At 44.0% G+C, this 20,835-nt stretch overlaps 2 protein-coding genes across 5 annotated transcripts in view; one reads left to right on the plus strand and one right to left on the minus strand.

Moving 5' to 3' along the window:
- Nucleotides 1–4,553, minus strand: part of pln (phospholamban) — a 37,247-nt gene extending 32,694 nt beyond the window's left edge. The window contains exon 1 of one of the 3 annotated variants that reach the window (XR_005942977.1): nt 4,434–4,553. The gene's annotated coding sequence lies outside the window, so the exon portion shown is untranslated. The remainder of the gene's footprint in view (nt 1–4,433) is intronic. The other 2 variants (XM_041187503.1, XM_041187502.1) reach the window with 2 other exon arrangements.
- Nucleotides 1–20,835, plus strand: part of cep85l (centrosomal protein 85, like) — a 383,155-nt gene that overhangs the window by 194,476 nt on the left and 167,844 nt on the right. The window lies entirely within an intron of this gene.

Consider the following 20,835-nt stretch of genomic DNA (forward strand, 5'->3'; position numbering starts at 1 on the left):
TTCAGCTCATCGTGTTTGCGCAGTGGAAAAGTAAAACATAATAACTAGCCATCTATTCTAACCCCACCTTCCAGCACCTGGTCCATAGCCTTGCAGGTTACAGCACTTAAGGTTGAGATCCAGGTACCTTTAAAATGAGTTGAAGGTCTCTGCCGCCACCACCAAACCAGGCAACAAAATCCAGATACTCACCACACTCTGGGTGAAAAAGTTTTCCCTCATGTCCCCTTCTACCAATTCTACTTTAAATCTGTGCCCCCTGGCAATTGACCTCTCACTTATGGGAAACCTCACCCTCCCCAGTCTCCTTTGTTCCAAGGAAAACAACTCCAGCCTATTCTATCTTTCCTCATAGCTGCAATTTTCAAGCCCTGGCAACAATCTTGTAAATCTCCTTTCTGCTCTCTCCAGAAAAATTATGTCCTTCTTGTAATGTGACAGCCAGAACTGTACAAAAAATTCCAGCTGTGGCCTAGCCAGCATTTTATACAGCTTCAGCATTACATTCCTGCTTTTGTATTCAATACCTCGTCCAATAAAGGAAAGCATTCCTAATGCCTTCTTTACCATTTTATCCACCTGTCCTGCCACCTTCAAGACTAGGATCAAGAGAGCACATCATAATGGAGGTGCTCTCAGAAAGGTAAAGATAACATTAAAATTCGAGGGGCTAGGCAGGCAGGCTCCTCCAGTGGTCCACTGGGGCCAGCCTCCTTGCCTGTGGCTCCCTCTTTGGGGCATGGAGCCTGCAGCATCAATGGCCTCACAAACAGCCACAGGGAGGCCATCTCCTAGTAGCTGGTGGCCACGCCTTCCAGCAGGGTCCATTCCCCTGTCAGCAAAATGCCAGCAGCCCACGAAAATTACTCATAACAAGGTCTTTAATTATTTAAATTGGCTGCCCGCCTCTGTTTGTTGGGTTGCTGATCTGCGTCCTGTCCCACCAGTGAGAAACTTCCTCAGCAGTGGGAATGCCTCACCACCCCATACCCATTTCCTGCCCACCATGTTAGGGCCAGGAAACACCTACCCCTTGACTCCTGGCTGACTTACAATCTCTGAATCCTTTTCAGAATTTTAAAGATTTTTTTGAAGTTATATTTTGAAAATATATGTTTGGTTCTAATTCAAATCAAATTCTTTAATATCATTCCGGGCAAATATTTTAGCCCGCTCACTCAGCAGGAATAATGCAGATGGATGAGCTAAAATGTCAGCCAGGTTGCTGCTGCCTCCCATAATGTTCCTTCCCTCATGATTTTAATAAAATTTGCAGGCAAGCAGCATTTGCTCAGAAATACTCTAGGTAAGTAAGAAAGTTTTTTTTGAAAGGCGTCTGGTGGTCCAAAGGGTCTCCTTTGGATCCAGCAAGTAACATTGGGCTTCTCTGCTTTCTCCCCCTACTTCCTCCAGCTGTGATCAGCTCAGAACTCCACTAATACGTGTTTTAACTTGTTGGGCACTATTTCTTTGGTCCCCAGCAGTATCAAGCTCCTGGCTCAATTCTCAGTTGCACCCACCTGCCAGTTTTGGGTGGGGAGACAAATTTGAACTATCAAAATGAAACATGGGAGTTAAAATGGCCAGGGCCTCTTGCCAAGGAGTCTGTTGGGCCCTCCCTCCCATCCATTCTCAGCCTGCCTCGAATGTGCCCCGGTTAAAATCAAGTCTTGTATTCCAAACGTCTAATTTCACTGACTATGCCACCTGCATCCAGAAAGTTCTCCCCAGTCAAGGGGACAAATTGTTTTTATTCTTTTGTGGGATGTGAGAGTCGCTGGCAAGCATTTGTTTCTCATCTCTAGTTGCCCTTGAGAAGGTGGTAGTTAGTCACTTTCCTTAAAAGTTGTAGTCTATCTGGAGTAGGTAAACCTACAGCGCTCTTAGGAAGGGAGTTCAAGTTTTTGACCCAATGACAGTGAAGGAACATAATATATTTCCAAGTCAGGTTGGTGAGAGGCTTGGAGGGGAGGTGGTGATATTCCCATGCACCTGTTGCCCTTGTTCTAGGTACTAAAGATTTGATTTAGAAGATGCCATCGAAGGAGGCTTGGTGGATTGCTGCAGTGCATCTTGTGGCTGTACACAGTGCTGCCACTGTGCATTGCTGGCGGAGCAGGGAATGTTTGAAGTGGAGGATTGGGTGCTGATCAAGTGGGCTGCTTTTTCCTGGATGGTGTCAAGCTTCTTCAGTGTTGCTGGAGCTGGCAATCCAGGCAATTGGACAGAATTCCATCACACTCCTGACTCGAGCCTTGTAGGTGGTGGACAGGCTTTGGGGAGTCAGATAATTCTGGAGCACAAGTCTTCAGTACTATTGCTGCAATATTGTTAGGGTCCACATGCTTTGCTATATCCAGTGCCTTCAGCGATATCATGTGGAATGAATTAAATTGGCTGAAGACTAGCATCTGTGATGCTGAGGATCTCAGGAAGAGGCCAAGATGGATCACCCACTTGGCACTTCTAGCTGAAGGTGGTTGCAAATGCTTCAGCCTTGTCTCCTGCACTGATGTGCAAAAATGATCAGCCTTAAATCCACAAGTATCACCATTTCCACACTAGATTGAGTAGAACTCAATCATCAGTTAGTTTACATCCTTCCTTTCCTCATTCCCTCCTGCCTTCCTTCCTTCCTTTACTCCTTCCTTCTTTCACTCATCCTTCACTTCTTTCTTCCTTCACTCCTTCAATGTGGGTTCTCTCAGTTTAGTTGCTAGTTTTTTTTTTGCTTTTGGGCTTTTTTAAATACCTGACAAATGCTCTAGTTGTATGATTTCCAGACAGTTCACCTGATTTAGCTGTTAAGAGGTGCTATGTTACTGTAGGGAGTACTTATTTTGTCTTTTCATTTCCTCCTGTTGCTCTCTGTTACATGAAATGACTTAGCCAAGACTGATGGCTTGATTGCCCTGTCTGTGGGACATGAGCGCTGGGGGAGTAAGCTTGGTCAAGAAGCCCAAAGGAGTGAATTTTGACAATGGTGTAAAATGGCCAATAATGATGCAGCCATCTATACACCTGGTCCCATTTTCCTTTCACTATCACATTTCAATGGAAAAGGCCAATTGAGTGAGGTGTATGATCTACGGCTGATTCAATATCACCAAGAAGCTCAAGTCTCACAGTCAGGAGAATGATGTGCCAATGAATGCAACTGCACAATCCATTTCACTAGCAACCCAAAAATATTTCTTAGCTGTAACAATAATCACTTATAAATTCCAGCAGAGACATAAGAGATTTTTAAAAATTGCAGCTAATATATATATATATGTATCAATGTTGCAAATATCAATTATTAGACAAAACTCTACATACATCTTTCCGAGAATAAAACTGATTTTAGAGAATAGCATTAAAAGTATTGAAAATATCCTGCTGTTGTACCGGAAAGGGCCCTGTATAATCTTGTTCATATCATGCTTTTGAATGTATTGGTTAAGAGTATAAACATATATTGGAAGCTGCAGTAGACTTGCTGAAACAGCCATGTAAAAGAATATGTCAGTGGCATATTTATCAATCAAGGAATGACATTCTTGGCCTGTAACCCAGAATAAATTGATGATTTAACCCTTATTCTTCAAAATTCAAATCCTTCCTCCATATATTTTCTGTTAAAATGACAAAATATTGATCTGATGTGTGAAGCTTTAGGGAAATGATTGCAAAGTAGTTTCAGTTGCTAAATTCATCTTTATAATATGGAAAAGTGAGTGATGATCAGTACGAGGAAACCTGAAGATACATCTGCTGCCAGTGCTGCAGTCTCATACATTATTAACATTTTGCTTTTCATCATTTCTATAGCACAGAGATGTCTTTGCTTCAGAAAGTTAGTTGGCTGAATAGAAGGAGTTTCATGGTGTAGTTAGGAAGTTCCTATTTCATGCTTTAGTAGATGTACATGACATTCTTATCTCCCAGCCAGCAATATAGCAAGCTTTGTATTGTTAAAAAAAACTTTTAAAAAAGTTATGTAGTAAAATTTGGATGGGATAAATAATTTTAATCAATTTTAATCATGTCAACAGATGTCACTTAATGTCATTACTTGTTCATGATGCCATTGTGACATGACATGGGTCTGTTGCAACTCCCCTCTCTTCCTGGTGACAAAGACAGTAAGTGTCCCTTTAAATGTCAATAAGGCAAATGGATTATTTGTACTGTTTTCATTCTTGATTTATAGTGGTTAATTATTACATTGTAAAATATTCAGAATTTCAAAGGGTTGATACTCTTTTCAAATATTATTCCTCTGCTACCTGTGATGGTTTTATTTTGATGTACAAGAAACATTGAACAACTTCTGGTTTCCAAAGAGGAAAATTGCAAAGAAAGCATTAAAACTATGACGAACCTTTTTGAAATCCGATACCATCATTTTAAAACCACAGATGTTAAATAAAAACTTGACAGTCTCTTACCTCTGTGAGTTAGGGATGTGAGCTGCTGGATGGCTGTGATCAGGGAGCTCTGTGGAATACTGTACAGTTTTCCTCTGAATGGTCAAAAAGTTTATGGAATTAACTGTGTGGGTGGGGAAAAGCTGAACTTTAAGAGGTGTGGTTTGTGTTGTCACAGACTGATTTATAAGTTCTTATTGGATAAATTTCAGAGGTGGACTCCCAGCTGTAGCTCAGGCACCAAAAATGTCAGTCAGCTGTTGTTTTGACCTCACTCCCAATCTCTTGTTCCCCTGGCCCCCACCTCATACAAAACAAACATTCAGTTCTTCATGAGTGTCTCAGTTTAAATGATTGCCAGAATTATTATTTTCCAAACTTTTGCAAATTGAATGTGGCAGTGTATGTTACAGTATTTACAATCCATATTACAGGAAAGGAGAAACTGCGACTCATGGCCTCCAGTCTCTGACTTTAACTGGCATTGTTTTGGGGAATCGTGTTGTTTATACAATCCTAACTCTTGAAAATATATGCTGATTTGCTTTGACTTTATTTTATTTAAATATTAGGGAAAATAAGTCACCTTTTTTCTCCTTATCTTCTATATTTGGATCATACATTCTTTCTGCAGCTATGTGGTATGTGTTTTTTTTTATTCTTTAATGGCATGTGAGAGTTGCTGGCAAGGCCAGCATCTGTTATCCTCCCTAATTGCCCTTGAGATGGTGGGAAGGGATTATCTTGCCTTCGTGGTAGAACCCTCTCCCTAACTTGTCTACCCCTATGACAGGAATTAAATCTGAATTTCTGAATACCAATGTTTATACTGTATTCCATAAGTGAGCATAATTAGTTCACAGGAGTCAATCGCAAACACATTTAGGCTTCCTCCTGAATCCTTTCCTCATTTATTGTGAAGTCACTCCTTTCCTGGCAGATGCCCACTACTTCACCCAAACCAATGTTCATGTATAAGCCCAGACCATGAATATCAACAGGATGTTCAACTGGATTGGATCAGAGCCAAGCTCAATCATATCTTCACTCATTTGTTTTCTAGCAGGGGTCTCTGGCTAACAATCAGGAGCATGAACCCAGATGCTCTGTGAGAAATTGATTATTCTTAGGATAATAACATAACAGTAAAGCATCACCTCAGCATTAAACCTTATCCTTTCACTCATTTTGGTCAAAGTGGCTTGATCATCCTTCCCAACCCCAGGAAGGGAAAAATGGCTGCTCCGAGGATTCTGGTGCCACCATGGGATGGACACCCACTTTTATACAAAAAAAACCTTGTCCCTGGGACGTGGGACATGGGGCAGAATTTTCCATTTTGGGTTGGAAACTTGACATTGGGGTCAAATGCAGCTCCTGACCCCGCACCGTGTCGGGAGAAGTAATCTGACATCAATTTTTGCTGGATTGCTAATTAGTGGTCAGAGGGCATGCTTGCCATCCAATCAAGGATGGTAGGTGGGCTATCGAGGCTGGAGGTCCAATAGGAGGCCCCCCAGCAATGACACATTGGCAGCCCCACTGTTCAAGGTGGGGCTGCCAATGTCTGCAGGGGGAGAGAGAAATAGCGAGATGGCACGGTGGAGGTGCCCTTTGAAGAGAAGGTTAAAAAAATATATAAAAGGCCTCAGCTGCCTGGCATGATTGTGGAAGGGCAACAGCTCCACTGAACATTCCAACCTAGACCCGGCCTTCCTGAAAATGTCTCAGGGACAGGATGGTGCCAGCAAACTGGCATACTGACTAGCGATGTGGAACTATGTACTCACCAAATTCAGTTCCTATCTCTATCGGCCTCTGAAATTCCTACTGATGGTCATCCCTGGAGTCCTAAACAAGGACAGTTCAGATGTCAGAGCTGCCATGCCAGAATTTTTATGCTGGCATGTTTGACTGTCCCTTTATTAACTTATGTGTGGTCTAGTTATAGGAAAATTGGCATGTTGATACCAAAATAATATTAAACTGTCAAAGTTGAGTAATTACCATGGAAGTTAATAGTAATCAATACAAAGTTAGAATTTTTGATCAGCAAAACTTACGTTTAACTTGCCTAATGTACAATCCTGTCTGCTGTTTTTAGATAGTTGTTTATTGATTTGTTTTAAAAAGATTAATGCTTGCATGAAAATAGTGCACTTGGAATGAGTGAATTATGAGTGAATTAAGCAATCTGATGCCATTTTTTATGGCTGAAGTTCTCCACATTTGTCATCTAGGCTCCTATCTTTATACAAATTCCATTTATCTACCTCCTTGATCTGCATCCTAGAAGCTTACAGTTTAGAAGGAACACAATGACCGGGTTTATGCTATATATTGCCATCAGACTGACAGATTTAACTACCTGTGGTTGTTAAGGTTACCATTGTCATAAACCTTTATGCTATGGGATGATATCAGGCTTCCATGGGGAACATCAATAAGGTAAGTCTATAGCTGTGTAAAGAAAATGAATGAAGCCTTCTTTGCCTGAGCAAATGAGTTCATCTCCTTCGCGATGAACTTTTGACAATAATGTTTCATACACTAGCAGTGCTGGTGAATATCCAGGGCCGGGGGGCAGTGGGGGAGGGGGCAGGAGTAGGTGGTTATAGATTGCAATCATGTGAACCTACATGCTGCTTGCACATGATACAGTCTGTGTGAAGCAAGTGGATTTCACTCCTATGTTCAGTTCATTTGGAATCTTCAGCACTGAATTACACACATGAAAGTTTAATTCGTAGAGAGCTGCTAGATTGTCACTATACTGCCTTAAAAATAAGAAAGAAAATGCTGGATTCAGTTAGTAGTCCAGCACATGATGGGATCATAAACGGTTTCTTAAACATGGTTTTAAAAAAGATTATGCTCGACGTAATGATGATTGTTGGAGCCTGTCCTGAAGAGTTTCTTACAATCAAAGCTCACTGCTATCTTATGAGCCACAGGTAGTGCCAATCCGAGAGACACAGTAATGTAGTCGGAAGTGCACCCACCAAAAATTAAAGAGCAAATTAAGGCCATTTAAACAGGAATTGTTTGAGAGCCCCATGCACTTTTACGGTTGGTGCACAGGCCTCTGGGCCAGGCGGTCTTCACGTTTTTCATGATTTCTATATCCAGGGTGGGATAAAAGGTGCACAGGCTCTTGGCAAGGTGAGTAGGTAGGAGTTTTGATGTGAATTGGTAGGAGTTTTACAGCTAATTTCTCCATTTTTTTGGTGTTCTGGGGAGCTTTTTGATCTCTCAGCTTTTGCAGGGGCTTTCTGCCGAGAGGCCCCTTGTGTGTTCGATCCTGTAACAATCATCTGTTAAAAAAAAAATGGGGATTGTCTACTCTGCTTTAGGGACCTCCTCAGAAGAGAAGGAGAGAGCCAGAAGGGAGAGGAGGCCAGTTGCCCACAGGCAGCATCCTAGAGTGGGACCTGTGGATCGGGAGGCACAGCCAGAAGGGCTCCAGGGCCAGCAGGACATGCAAGGCAGAAGGGTCCAGGGAAGGCGCCATTATCCAGCAGGCAGAGTCCATAGGCAGCGCCTCTGCTACCTGGATGTTTCCAAGGTTTAATGCTGAAGAAGGCTCCACCTCTCCACAAAGACTGTCACCCCATATGTGAGATGATTGGGCAGAGATTGCTTCCAGCTTCAGATTCAGTATAACATGGGTAAGTGTGAAGTTATCCACTTTGGTAGGAAAAACAGAATGGCAGACTATTATTTAAATGCTGATAGATTGGGAAATGTTGATCTACAAAGGGAACTGGGTGTCCTTGTACACCAATCACTGAAAGCAAGCATGCAGGTACAGCAAGCAGTTAAGAAGGCAGTTAAGTTGGCCTTCATTGCAAGAGGACTTGAGTACAGGATGTTGTACTACAAGCTGTACAGGGCCTTGGCGAGACCACACCTGGAGTATTGGTGCACAGTTTTGGCTTCCTTACCTAAGGAAGGATATACTTGCCATAGAGGGAGTGCAGTACAGATTCACCAGACTGATTCCTGGGATGACAGGATTTTCGTATGAGGACAGATTGGGCTGACTAGGCCTGTATTCACTGGAGTTTAGAAGAATGAGAGGGGATCTCATTGAAATATATAAAATTCTGACAGAGATGGACAGACTGGATGCAGGGATGATGTTTCCTCTGGTTGGGGGAGTCTAGAACAAGGGGTCACAGTATCAGGATATGGAGTAGACCATTTAGGACTGAGATGAGGAGAAACTTCTTCACTCAGAGAATGGTGAACCTATGGAATTCTCTACCATAGAAGACTGTGGAGGCCAAGTCACTGAATATATATAAGAATGAAATAGATAGATTGCTGGACTTTAAAGGCATCAAGGGGTATGGGGAGAGCGCGGGAGTATGGCATTGAGATAGAGGATCAGCCATGGTCATATTGAATGGTGGAGCAGCCTTGAGGAGCCGAGTGGCCTACTCCTGCTCCTATTTTCTATGTTTCTACGTTTCCTATGTGTAGGTGGCCATTCCATGCAAGTGGCTCTAAAGGTTACAGGAGTCCTGAACTTTTATGCCTCAGGTTCATTCCAAGGGTCAGTGGGAGATTTATGTGGTATGTTGCAATCGGCTGCCCACAGCTGCATCCAGCTGATCACTGATGCTCTTCCAAAGGGTCAGCACCTTCACTCGCTTGTGGACTGAAGAGGCCAGCCAGGCTGAGTGAGCCAGAGGCTTTGCTGCAATTGCAGGATTTCCCCGCATCCAGGGAGCTGTTGACTGCACGCATGAGCCCATAAAGGCACCAGCAGGGCAGTTGGGTGCTTTCGTCAATAGATTTACACTCCCTTAACATGAATGGTGACGCACAATTAAACAACTCACTGGAAGAGGAGGTTCCACAAATATCCCCATCCTCAATGATGGAGGAGCCCAGCACATCAGTGCAAAAGATAAGGTTGAAGCATTTGCTACAATCTTCAGCCAGAAATGTTGACAGGAAGATCCATCTCGGCCTCCTTTGGAGGTCCCCAGCTTCACAGATGCCAGTCTTCAGCCAATTCGATTCACTCCACGTGATATGAAGAAACGGCTGAAGGCACTGGATACTGCAATCTGGATATGGGCCCTGACAATATTCCAACAATAGCACTGAAGACTTGTGCCCCAGAACTTGCCGTGCCCCTAGCCAAGCTATTCTAGTGCAGCTACAGAACTGGCGTCTAACGGCTATGTGGAAAATTGCCCAGGTATGTTCTGTACACAAAATGCAGGACAAATCCAACCCAGCCAATTTCTGTCCCATAAGTCTACTCTCAATCATCAGTAAAATAATGGAAGGGGTCATCAACAGTGCTATCAAGTGGCACTTGCTTAGCAATAACCTGCTTACTGACACCCAGTTTGAGTTCTGCCAGGGCCACTCAGCTCCTGATCTCATTACAGCCTTGGTTCAAACATGGACAAAAGAGCTGAACTCCAGGGGTGAGGTGAGAGTGTCTGCCCTTGACATCAAGACAGCATTTGACTGAGTGTGGCATCAAGGAGCCCTAGCAAAACTAGAGTCAATGGGAATCAGGGGCAAAGCACTCCACTGGTTGGAGTCATACCTATGCCAAAGGAAGATGGTTGTGGTCGTTGGAGGTCAATCATCTCAGCTTCAGGATATCACTGCAGGAGTTCCTCAGGGTAGTGTCCTCAGCCCAACCATCTTCAGCTGCGTCATCAATGACCTTCCTTCCATCATAAGGTCAGAAGTGGAGATGTTCGCTGATGATTGTACAATGTTCAGCACCATTCATGACTCCTCAGATACTGAAGCAGTCCATATCCAAATGCAGCAAGACCTGGACAATATTCAGACTTGGTCTGACAAGTGGCAAATAACATTTGGACCACACAAGTGTCCGGCAATGACTATCTCCAGCAAGAGAGAATCTAAACATTGCTCCTTGACATTCAATGGAATTACCCTCACTGAATCCCTCACTATCAACATCCTGGGAGTTACCATTTACCAGAATCTGAACTGTACTAGCCATATAAATACTGTGGCTACAAGAGCAGGTCGGAGGCTCGGAATCCTGCCACGAGTAACTCACTTCCTGACTCCCCAAAGCTGTCAACCATCTACAAGGCATGAGTCAGGAATGTGATGGAATACTCCCCACTTGCCTGGATGAGTGCAGCTCCCACAACACTCAAGAAGCTTGACACTGTCCAGGACAAAGCAGCCCACTTGATTGGCACCACATCCACAAACATTCACTCCCTCCACCACTGATGCACAATAGCTGCAGTGTGTACCATCTGCAAGATGCACTGCAGGAATTCACCAAGGCTCCTTAGACAGCACCTTCCAAACCCACAACCACTGCCATCTAGAAGGACAAGGGCAGCAGATACATTGGAACTCCACCACCTGAAAGTCCCCCTCAAAGCCACTCACCACCCTGACTTGGAAATATATCGCCGTTCCTTCACTATCACTGGGTCAACATCCTGGAGCTCCCTCCCCAACAGCAATGTGGGTGTACCTACACCACATGGACTGCAGTGGTTCAAGAAGGCAGCTCACCACTACCTTAAGGGCATCTAGGGATGGGCAATAAATGCTGGCCTAGCCAGCAAAGCCCAGATCCCATGAATGAATAAAAAAAGGTTTGTGTGTGACCAAAACAGTCAGTTTTTGCAGGTTTGCTCCAGGCATCCTGCAAACTGTCATGATATCTACTTCCTCTGTCACTCCCAGGTGCCAAGGCTTTTCGTTATTCCAGCTCACTTGGATGATTGGCTCCTGGGGGACAGATGGTATCCACTGAAAAAGTGGGTCATGACCCCACTGAGACACCCAAGGAGAGCCACAACCTCAGTCATGCCTCTACAAGGACAGTAAAAGGCCTACTCGAGATGAGGCTTCACTGCCAGGACCGCTCAGGGGATCACTTCAATATCCTCCTGAGCGCATTGCCTTTAATGTTGTTGTCTGCTGTGCACTGCACAATTTGACTCTGTCGAGGGGGGACCCATAGGACAATGAAGACAGTGACCCTGCTGCACATGCCACAGAGGACAACTCACGTGCTGGGTCTGAGGAGGAGCCAGAGGAGCACCAGGGTGAGGAGCACAATCCCAATGTGAGGATCCTTATGGGAGGCAGGGAGACCAGGAGGCCTTGATTCAGAGGACTTTTAGCTAGGCATCCAAATTAAGGGACCAAAGTGATGGCAAGGGGTATGCCACCTTAATGATCTGTCCTGATGAGGCAATCCTGTCACCCTTAAATCAAGGTCCCACCTCTGAACTAAAGTTTGCAGCCCTTCCTTTGTATCACACGCATCCCCCAGATCTATACCCTATCGCAAGCATAAAGTACATAAATGCCATTGCACATAAAGAGACATTTTTACAACTAAGCCAAATATACAAATTAACCAGTGCACAAGTGCACTGTCAGCCTTGACAACCTTGGCAGCCGTCCTCTGGCCAGTGGAGCCTGTGCAGACCCAGTCTGGGCAGGAGAGTCCAACACCATGGCTGGGCACTCTTCAGTTGTCACGGTGTCATCAGATGTGATTGTCATTGGCAGAGTGGCAGAGGAGCTGCTGCCATCATTCACACCGCACTGAGAGGGGATTGCCAATGCGAGTTGCAGGTCTGCCAACATAAAATTGGTTTGAACTTCCATGCTCACCATCGAAGGATGGGTAGCTAGCAAAGTCACTAGGTACCTCATCCATCTCTCACATGCCGTGACCTGCTGATATCATTGTCAGTATGGGCTTGCAGGTTTGAATGCAACCCCAGAAACCCCTGATTGAGTTCCTGGAATTGCCTCTCCATAAGAGTCGACACTCTCTCTTTGGAGGAGGCTGTGCAATCATGCCAACACAGTGCTCATGCTCCGCATGGACTCCTCCATGACAGAGACCCTCAGGGATCTCTGCCAGATCTTCACGCACATCCTGCTGGACATCCAGCATCTCTCACCTGATGGATGACTCCAGAGGCTCATTATCTGCCTTGGACTCAGCATCGTCCTTGTCTCCAGCAATCCTCTGACAGCCAGTGCCCTCTGGCCTCTATCCCATTGCCAGCTCCTCGGGCAAGTGTGATGTGCCTTCCCCACTGAATACTTCCATCTGCTTTGATACACATATACCCATCGACATGACTGTGTCTGCGCTGGTGCTTGGTGCAGAGGGAGGATGTGACACTGGTGCATCTGGCATTTGCTGCTCCTCAGGGTGGGTCAAGAGAGAGTCCTCGGAGTTTCAGTGGCAGTGTGAGGATGAGGCATCTGAGAGAGGAAGAGAGAATGTAAGTTGTGAACATCATTATGAAGTCACAGTGCATGCACTCTGGTTGCTTCACACAATGGATATTTGCCTCAGATGACATTCTGAATGGATGAGCACATGAACAATTGGTTTACACATATCGTTCTAACAGCCACTGCCCTCCCCCCAGTCTCTCCGCTGTCATCTGGACTCTTACCCTCCTCTGAAACCACTGCCTTTCTGCGACCAGTGGAGAGATCACTGGCTCTATGGCTCACATGCCATCTCCAGAGCTTCCTCCTCCACTGGCGTTAAAATGAGGTTGGGCACTCTACCATCTGTTTGTCCTCACTCCTGTGCTTTATGACTCCTCTTCTCCTGTAAGGACAAAAGTGCTTTCATAAGTTCCTCTCTACGTGCCAGAACATACCAGCCTCATCCCCCAGACACACAGGTTCAGGTGCCCATCAGGTTTCCCCACCTCACCCTTACATACATGCCAGCCATCCAGTCTAATTATTTAGTCTTTCAAGACACGGGCATATGTGCCATTTTAGGCTCTGGATTTCACACCTGTGAGCACCAACAAGTCCTGCCAGTGACAAAGACATCTATCCACAGTTCCAAATGGAGTCAGTACTCATCCTAGCAGAGTGAAGAAGATCATTGAACCTTTTTCTGCACTGGATCCATGTCCGGCGCACAACATCAAGATCACTAACCTGGGCTGCCACCTCCATTCTTGGTTAGGTGAGGTGGCCTCCTCTTACTATCTCGCGGCAGCAAAATCTCGTGGTGGGCACTCACTACCTTCAGAAGAACCCACAGGTAGTCAGCTGGAAACCGAATGGCACACCGGCTATGGGCATTCCCATCCCGCCTGGCATGAGCCACAGGTCCAGATGCCATAATGCTGACAATAACACCAGAAAGCCTTCCTGATGCAGTGAAACCCACAGGATGTCAATGCAGCTCCCCAAGGTTCCTGAATACCTATGGCATGCCTTCAAGGAGCTCCCTGCCCATACCCTCATTGGTCCCAGCACCTTCCCACGCCTGCCGGCAAAACTGAGTGTGCCTTTGTGCATATTTCACTCTGGCAGGCAGCTAATTCGCCAGCCAGCTTGAAATTGAGGTTGGGAGCCGATTGCGGGCAGAAGTGGATTTCACTGATTGCATTCCAGCGCCACACTAAAAATTCAGGCCTTTATGTCAATCGTATTCGGAAATCTATCAATCTCTGCTTTAAACATATTCAATGACTGAGCTTGCACAGCCCTGTGGAGTAGAGAACTCCAAAGATTCACAACTCACTGATTAAAAAAAAATTATCCTCATCTCGATCCTAAGTGGCTTCCCCTTATATTGAAATTGTCTCTCTTGGTTCTAGACTGCCCAGCCAGGGGAAACATCTTACCTGCATTTACCCTGTCGATTCCTTGAAGTATTTTGTAGGTTTCAATGAGATCACCTCTCATTCTTTGAAACTCTAGAGAATATAGGCCCAGTTTCCCCAGTCTCTCTTCATAGGACAGTCCCCCATTCCTGGGAACAAGCCTGGTGAACCTTCATTGCACTCCTTCTATGCAATAATGTCCTTCCTAAGGTAAGGGGACCAAAACTGCACACAGTACTCCGGATGTGGGCTAACCAAGCTGCCATCCAATTGAATCAAGATTTCACTACTCCTTTACTCAAATCCTCTTGCAATAAAGGCTAACAAACCATCAGCCTTTCTAATTGCTTGCTACACCTGCATGTTAGCTTTCTGCAATTTATTGATGTGGACACCCAGTCTGTTTGTACATCTACACTTTCTAATCTCTTACCATTTAAGAAATACTCTGCACATTTGTTCCTCTCACCAATGTGGATAATCTCACATTTTCCACGTCATATTCCATCTGCCAAGTTCTTGCCCACTTACTAAGTCTGACCAAATGCCCTTGACACCGCTTTGCATTTTCCTCACAATACACATTCCTGCCTAGCTTTGTGTCATCCACAAACTTGAAAATATTACATTTGGTCCCCACATCCAAATCATTGATATACATTGTGAACAGCTGGGGCCCAAGTACTGATCCTTGCAGTACCCCCACTTGTCACAGCCTGCCAATGCGAGAATGACCCATTTATTTCTCCTTCTGTTTTCTGCCTGTTAGCCAATCCTTAATCCATGCCAGTATATTACTTCCTATTCCATGTGCTTTAATTTTGCTAACCAACCTCCTGACACGGACTTTATCAAAAGCCTTCTGAAAATCGAAGTATACGAAGTCCACCAACTCCCCTTTATCAATTATCAATAACCTTCTCAAAAGACTCCAACAGGTTTGTCAAAAATGATTTCCCATTCATAAATCCATGTTGACTATGTCCAATCAGATCTCTATTATCTAAGTGTCCATTAATCACATCCTTTATAACAGGTTCCAGCATTTTCCTACTACTGATGTAAGGCTAACAGGAAGGAGTGCTGCCATCTTTATATGGTTTGGACCAAACATGATTCAATCCTAAGCAAACATAGTTGACCCTTAACAGCCCTCTGTAATGGCCTAGCGAGCCACTCAATCACACCGCCACCTTCTCAGGGCAACTAATATGATGGGCAGTTAAATGTCAGCCTTGTCAGAGACTCCAAATCCCAAGAATGAATGAAAAAGATTGGCACACAAAATTATTTTGTATGAAGTTGCTAATCACAGAAACTTGTCTCTCATTTGAACTTCACTAATGCTTATGGCCTGATAACATTTTGAAGCCTACGTGTTAGTCAGTGCATAACAGAAACTTCTAAAATAGCTGCTATTCTTCCATCCAGTGAATTCAATGACCTTCACAATGATCTTTTCTAACTTCTTTGCTGGTTGGATATGAGGTCAGGCCACTCGCTGAATGTTTATTGCATTATTGTGTAACAGCTGGGCAGCCTTGATGAGTTCTGTTCAAAACTGACATCACTGAGAAATGAAATAGCCTTAAATTTTAAATTGTAAATGTTGCTGCAACAGGCTTCCAGGATAAAATGTTCGCAATACAAATGGAAAATAAATTGTCAGCTACGGCTGTGGTTTTAGTTGCTGAATACGTGTGAAAATATAACAATTGAGACAGAATTATGTTTGAATAGACCAGAAATTTCTGTTTGCAATATGACCAAGAACTGTGTTTTATGACATTCTTCTGTCTTTTAAAATCCCATTAAAATATCGAGCAAGGAATCATATGATTGGGTTAAATGATTAAGAAATTTTTGGAATGACACAACTCCTGGTGAACGACATGGATTAGATTTTTTACCTCACCCTTCAGATTGTATTATTTTTGTGCTGCAAGTTGCTGGAAATAGGAATTAATAACAGCATGGCGAGATGCATCTGGAAGAGAAAGGAGAGTGAATGTTGGAGAAAGAAATCGGGTGATTTAGAATCAAGTTAGATTCAGAAAGAGGAATGAGAAGAGAGAAAGTAAGAAAGAAAATGGATTAAAAGTTTAAAAAAAGGAGACAGGGATGGAAAAATGAATTTTAAAAGACATCTAGAACATTATTACCTCCGGCAGTGAGACAGCAGAGTTTCATCATTCCCTTTCTGAGCCTCAAAGGTTGAATGTCGTGTCAAGAACAGAAATCATATCATTAACAGGGTCCTTACAACATGGATTATTGGCCCTAAATGGCTGCAGTGAGATTCATTCGTATTGATGGTATAAATCCAGCAATTTCATATCAGACATTGAGAAGGGCTATGGCAAAATGGTAATTTTTTGTGTGTTTTGACAAGGCTAATGTAATACAAATCATCCAGCAATTTGAGGAGAATCATAACTCATAGAATATCTCTTCTTCACCCAAATTGTTGGGTCCTTTATAATAAATATAATTACAATAAATATTGCAGATGCTGGAATTCTGAAATAAAAAAAACAGAAGCTACTGCAAATACACCGTAGGTCAGGCAGCAACCTAAAACATTACACAGCTCTGAAAATAGTCCAGGTAGCCTGTGTGCTGGCTCTCTGCCACCATCCTGGCCCCAGGTCCTTTTTGCAGAGATGGAATGGGGGTGTGGCAGGATACCCACCTGTACATGGTGAGTAGCCAACCTCTTAAGAATCAACTAAGGCTAACTAAAGGAGGCCTACTGGGATCTTCCAGCCAGCATCCAGATCCCAGCAGGCAGTGGGGACCAGTTATGTTGAGGAGAGCTTAGGTGCCTGGAGGTGGTCCCTGGTTGGTTGACTTGGCGGCCAGTGATCCAAATGGGCCTGGAGGCCCTCCCTGCCTGCCTGGGTGGGTGGGGTGGCCTGGCTGCAATTTTAAAATTTAAGTTTAAGTTTAAAATAACTTGGAGAGAAGGCATCTCCTTTTTGAAGTATCCTCTCCCCTACTTGCCCTCCATGGCACTCTGCTGCTATTTTTAAGCTGGAAGGCCTCTTATTGACCCTCCAGCTTCAAGAGCCAAACTTAAATGGAGAGTGAGCCTGTCTCCAGGTCAATTAAGGGGAAACCCCTGTCCAACTTGTGACTGTTTCCCTGTGGGGCAGATTTAGGACTCAGAAACAGTCCTGACCTCTGTCTGAAGAAGCTCTGAAGAAGAGTCATACGGACACAATATGTTAACTCTGTCTTTCTCTCCACAGATGTTGTTAAACCTGCTGAGTTTCCCCAGTATTTTCTGTTTTTGTTCCCGACCTCTGTTACCTGTCCCTAGAGGGAAAATCCTGCCCATTAACTCTGTTTCTCTCTCCACATGTTCTGCCTGAGCTGCTGAGAATTTCCAGCATTTTATGCTTTTGTGACACGTTTTTTTGTTTGACTTTTTTACTAGTGTGCTATTCTTTCAGTGAACTACCAATATAATGAGCAAGAAGTATATCATAAAAATATTGCTGAGTAAAGGATCATGAAATAGCACTTTTTTCCACTTGATGATGGCAAACATATTTCACTTGTGATTTCCACATTTATGATTTATTAAATTATTCCAACTCATAAAACATGTATGGCATTTCATAATTCCTCATTTTTCAGCCTAATAGATGATGCATTGAAATGCAAGGCTAGATGTTATGCACGCTTAGAAAGCAAAGCTAAGGTATGTTTATTCAAGAGAATTAGAAAGCATTTAAAGTTTCACAGCATAAAGTGCATAGATCTTCAGATTGCGCTTTGCCCATCATACATTGAACAGAATTTCGGAAATGTTATCAAGTGTTTAGGTAGCAGATACATGGCACAATCTGGAAGATTGATGTTGCTATTGATATTGAGCTGCTGTTGCTAAAATGGCACTACACTGTGTAGCTGTATATATCTAGAATTAGAAAGAAATGTGTGCATGGGTAGAATTTAATGTTTGTGACGAGTGTCTCTCCCAACCTGTTGGAAAATCAGTGGGAGCTCATCGTCACCTCCATTAGTGAAGGCTGGCCCACCAGCAATGGTCCTTACCCTGGATTAAGAATCCCAGGGGTGGAAACCTTGTCCCCACCCCTAAGAGCTGCTGAACAATCAGAGGCCACCAGCTCTGTATTGCCTGACAGTGTCACCAGCAGTGATGGCAGCTGCCAGCAACGCACCCACCAGAGGCTCAGGATCAACAAGGGACCCCAGACCAAAGGTGGTGAGGATGGGATGGGAGTCATGGTAGATGGCGAGGAGGGTGGTGGGGTGGTCAAACGCAAGGACAGGGGGTTGGCGCTCAGTGAGTACCCCCTCCCCCACTGGTGCCAGCTCCTCAACCATGCATAATTCTTTTGAATGAGGGACTGCCCTGGAAACCTACAAGCAAACATGATAGGATTTGCTTTCCAGGCTCCCTGCAAGGCAAAACTTCATCCGCCACTGGTTAAATTCCAGTGGCAGTGGGACGGACCTTTATGTGGGCATTATTTGCCCACCTAAGGGCCACAATTAACATCCAGGCAGGAAAGCTGTCCATGACCCTTCCCATCCTGGACTTAATGGGGCAGAGACGGGAAGGCAGCATGTTCCTCACCTCACACCCTTCTGCCTGATTAAATGACCCCCTGCCTCCAAACTCACTGGGGGCGGGGGCATTAAATTCTGCCCTATATGTGCATTTCATCACAATTCAGATGTCATGCTGTCAGGTGGAGGGATTTGCCAACTACACATGTCTCTATGATTTCCGAATCTGGGTGTGTGTAACATGGAGAATCTCTCAACATTCACAATATAACTGGAAATATGTATTTTCTTAGGCTGTAACAATATTTGTGTATTTGATTGTTCAAGTGCATTCAAAAAAGCTGGCCCATCAATTTTTATGTGTTTATACTGTACCTTCAAAAGAAAGAATGTCTTCTGAAGGAGAGATAGACAGAAAAAAACAAAGGATGAAGATTCGAACATCGGGACTGATATTCTGTTTTCTAGCAAAAATCAGTGTGCCGATGCTATTTTTAATTTGGGTCTTATTTGTCTGCCGCCAGCAAACTTCGGTCATCAAACAGGAACCCTGCTGCTCCCTGGTGGCCGAAGGTTAGAAAGTGTCTTACGATGGCTGGCAGTTTGGGCCTGGGAGGGGCAGAGAGGTGACAGAGAGAGCAGCACCTTCGAAGAAGCAGGCTTTCTAAGAAACAGCACCTCCACATGCTCCTTTCAAGGTAAATAGCATCAGGGTTTGACCCTGAGTTCAGGGACTCTCTAGATCAGCTTCAACCCAGGATAGAACTGTGGACTCGCAAATCAGATGTGATGCATCAGTCTTCAGATGGGAAGCATTTGGGGGATGAGGATCAGATCTAGTCTGGGTCACTGGCTTGCATTCCTGAAGATAGGGTATTCTGTTTAAAAAAGGATCAGTCACCTTACACAGGATCAGGTTTTGTGAGGAGCGGAGATGGTGGGGAGTGTAAGGTGATTATTAACATTGGTGGGGTTAACCTGGTAACTGAAGGTCTTGTAAAGAAAGAGAGAGAGGTAAGGGAAAAGGAGGAACATTAGAGCACTTGTGCTTTATTTTCTTCATGTTAAGAATTCAGAAGCAATTATCATTGACAGTAAAATTGACATGTAGTTGTTCCAGCTATTTATTTACCCAGTTGCAGTAGGTAAGGGAACAGTTTTTCAGGAACTAAGCAAGAACATTACACCATTGTTTATGATTTGAATTCTTAGACATTCTTCTACATTTGCTCACTGGAGATGTGTATGCCTCCCTCGTCCCCACACTCTTGACAATAGGGTAATTTTTGGCTCACGTATATATTAGAATTAGAAGTCCATTGATAATATTAAAATGGTAGAAAAGTGCATGTTTTTCTGCCATTATATCATACTCTCTAGGCCAGACTGACTTAAAACTTCAGCTATTCCATTTAATTATAGGCAAACCCTAGGCAAATTTTGTTCGCATTTGTATCTGTTTGACTAAAATGCAAATTTCCTTGGTACCTAAGTAAATTTGTTTCTGCTGATTGGTTCAGATGCAATTTTTGGAATGGCTAACTCATTTGTAAATTTCTTAGAATAATTACTTTGAGCATTTTTCTGATGGCTGTTTATTTCCCTCAGCCAGCTAACCATGCACAGATGCAAAATAATAACATAAACTTATAAATTGTCTTTCTCCGATTAGAAATGCATCTGTTCAGTTTTGTCCATGAGAGTTTACCTCAGCCATGGACTAAAGTGTTCAAGTTTACCTCCAAGGCTGTTTTCTGCTCCCAGTGTAGCTGCTTTCTGGCCCCCTTGTGCATGTGTAAAAAATGCCATGGAAGGCCCATTTTTAAAAAAGTAAAGGCGCCTCCAACTAGCTTGAGTCTATTGCCATGCGGGCTGTAATACTGCATTTTCCGGTCAGGAAATACAATATTAAAGCACAATATGTGCCAACAAGCGGCTTGAGACTGGGAAAAGATCAGGAACATACTGGATATTGTGGGGAAGGAATGGGTCAGAGCAAGGTGCCCTTGGCCTGTGTAGAAACACATTCTGGGAGGCTTCTTAGTCAAACAAAACAAACTTTATTTACAAGAGAGTTTCCATGGCTGCTTGTATACAGCCAGCCCCTCATACAGCCATTTTTTTCCCTAGGAAATGCCCCTCCTAGAATTTATTTGCCCGGGCCAGCCACAGAGTGGTTGAACAAATCACGTGAGCCCTACTCAGTTGAAACTGACCTGAAAGTGACAGTCATCACTTCCCTC

The sequence above is a fragment of the Carcharodon carcharias genome, chromosome 5, assembly GCF_017639515.1.
Source record: "Carcharodon carcharias isolate sCarCar2 chromosome 5, sCarCar2.pri, whole genome shotgun sequence".
Classification (NCBI taxonomy): Eukaryota; Metazoa; Chordata; class Chondrichthyes; order Lamniformes; family Lamnidae; genus Carcharodon; species Carcharodon carcharias.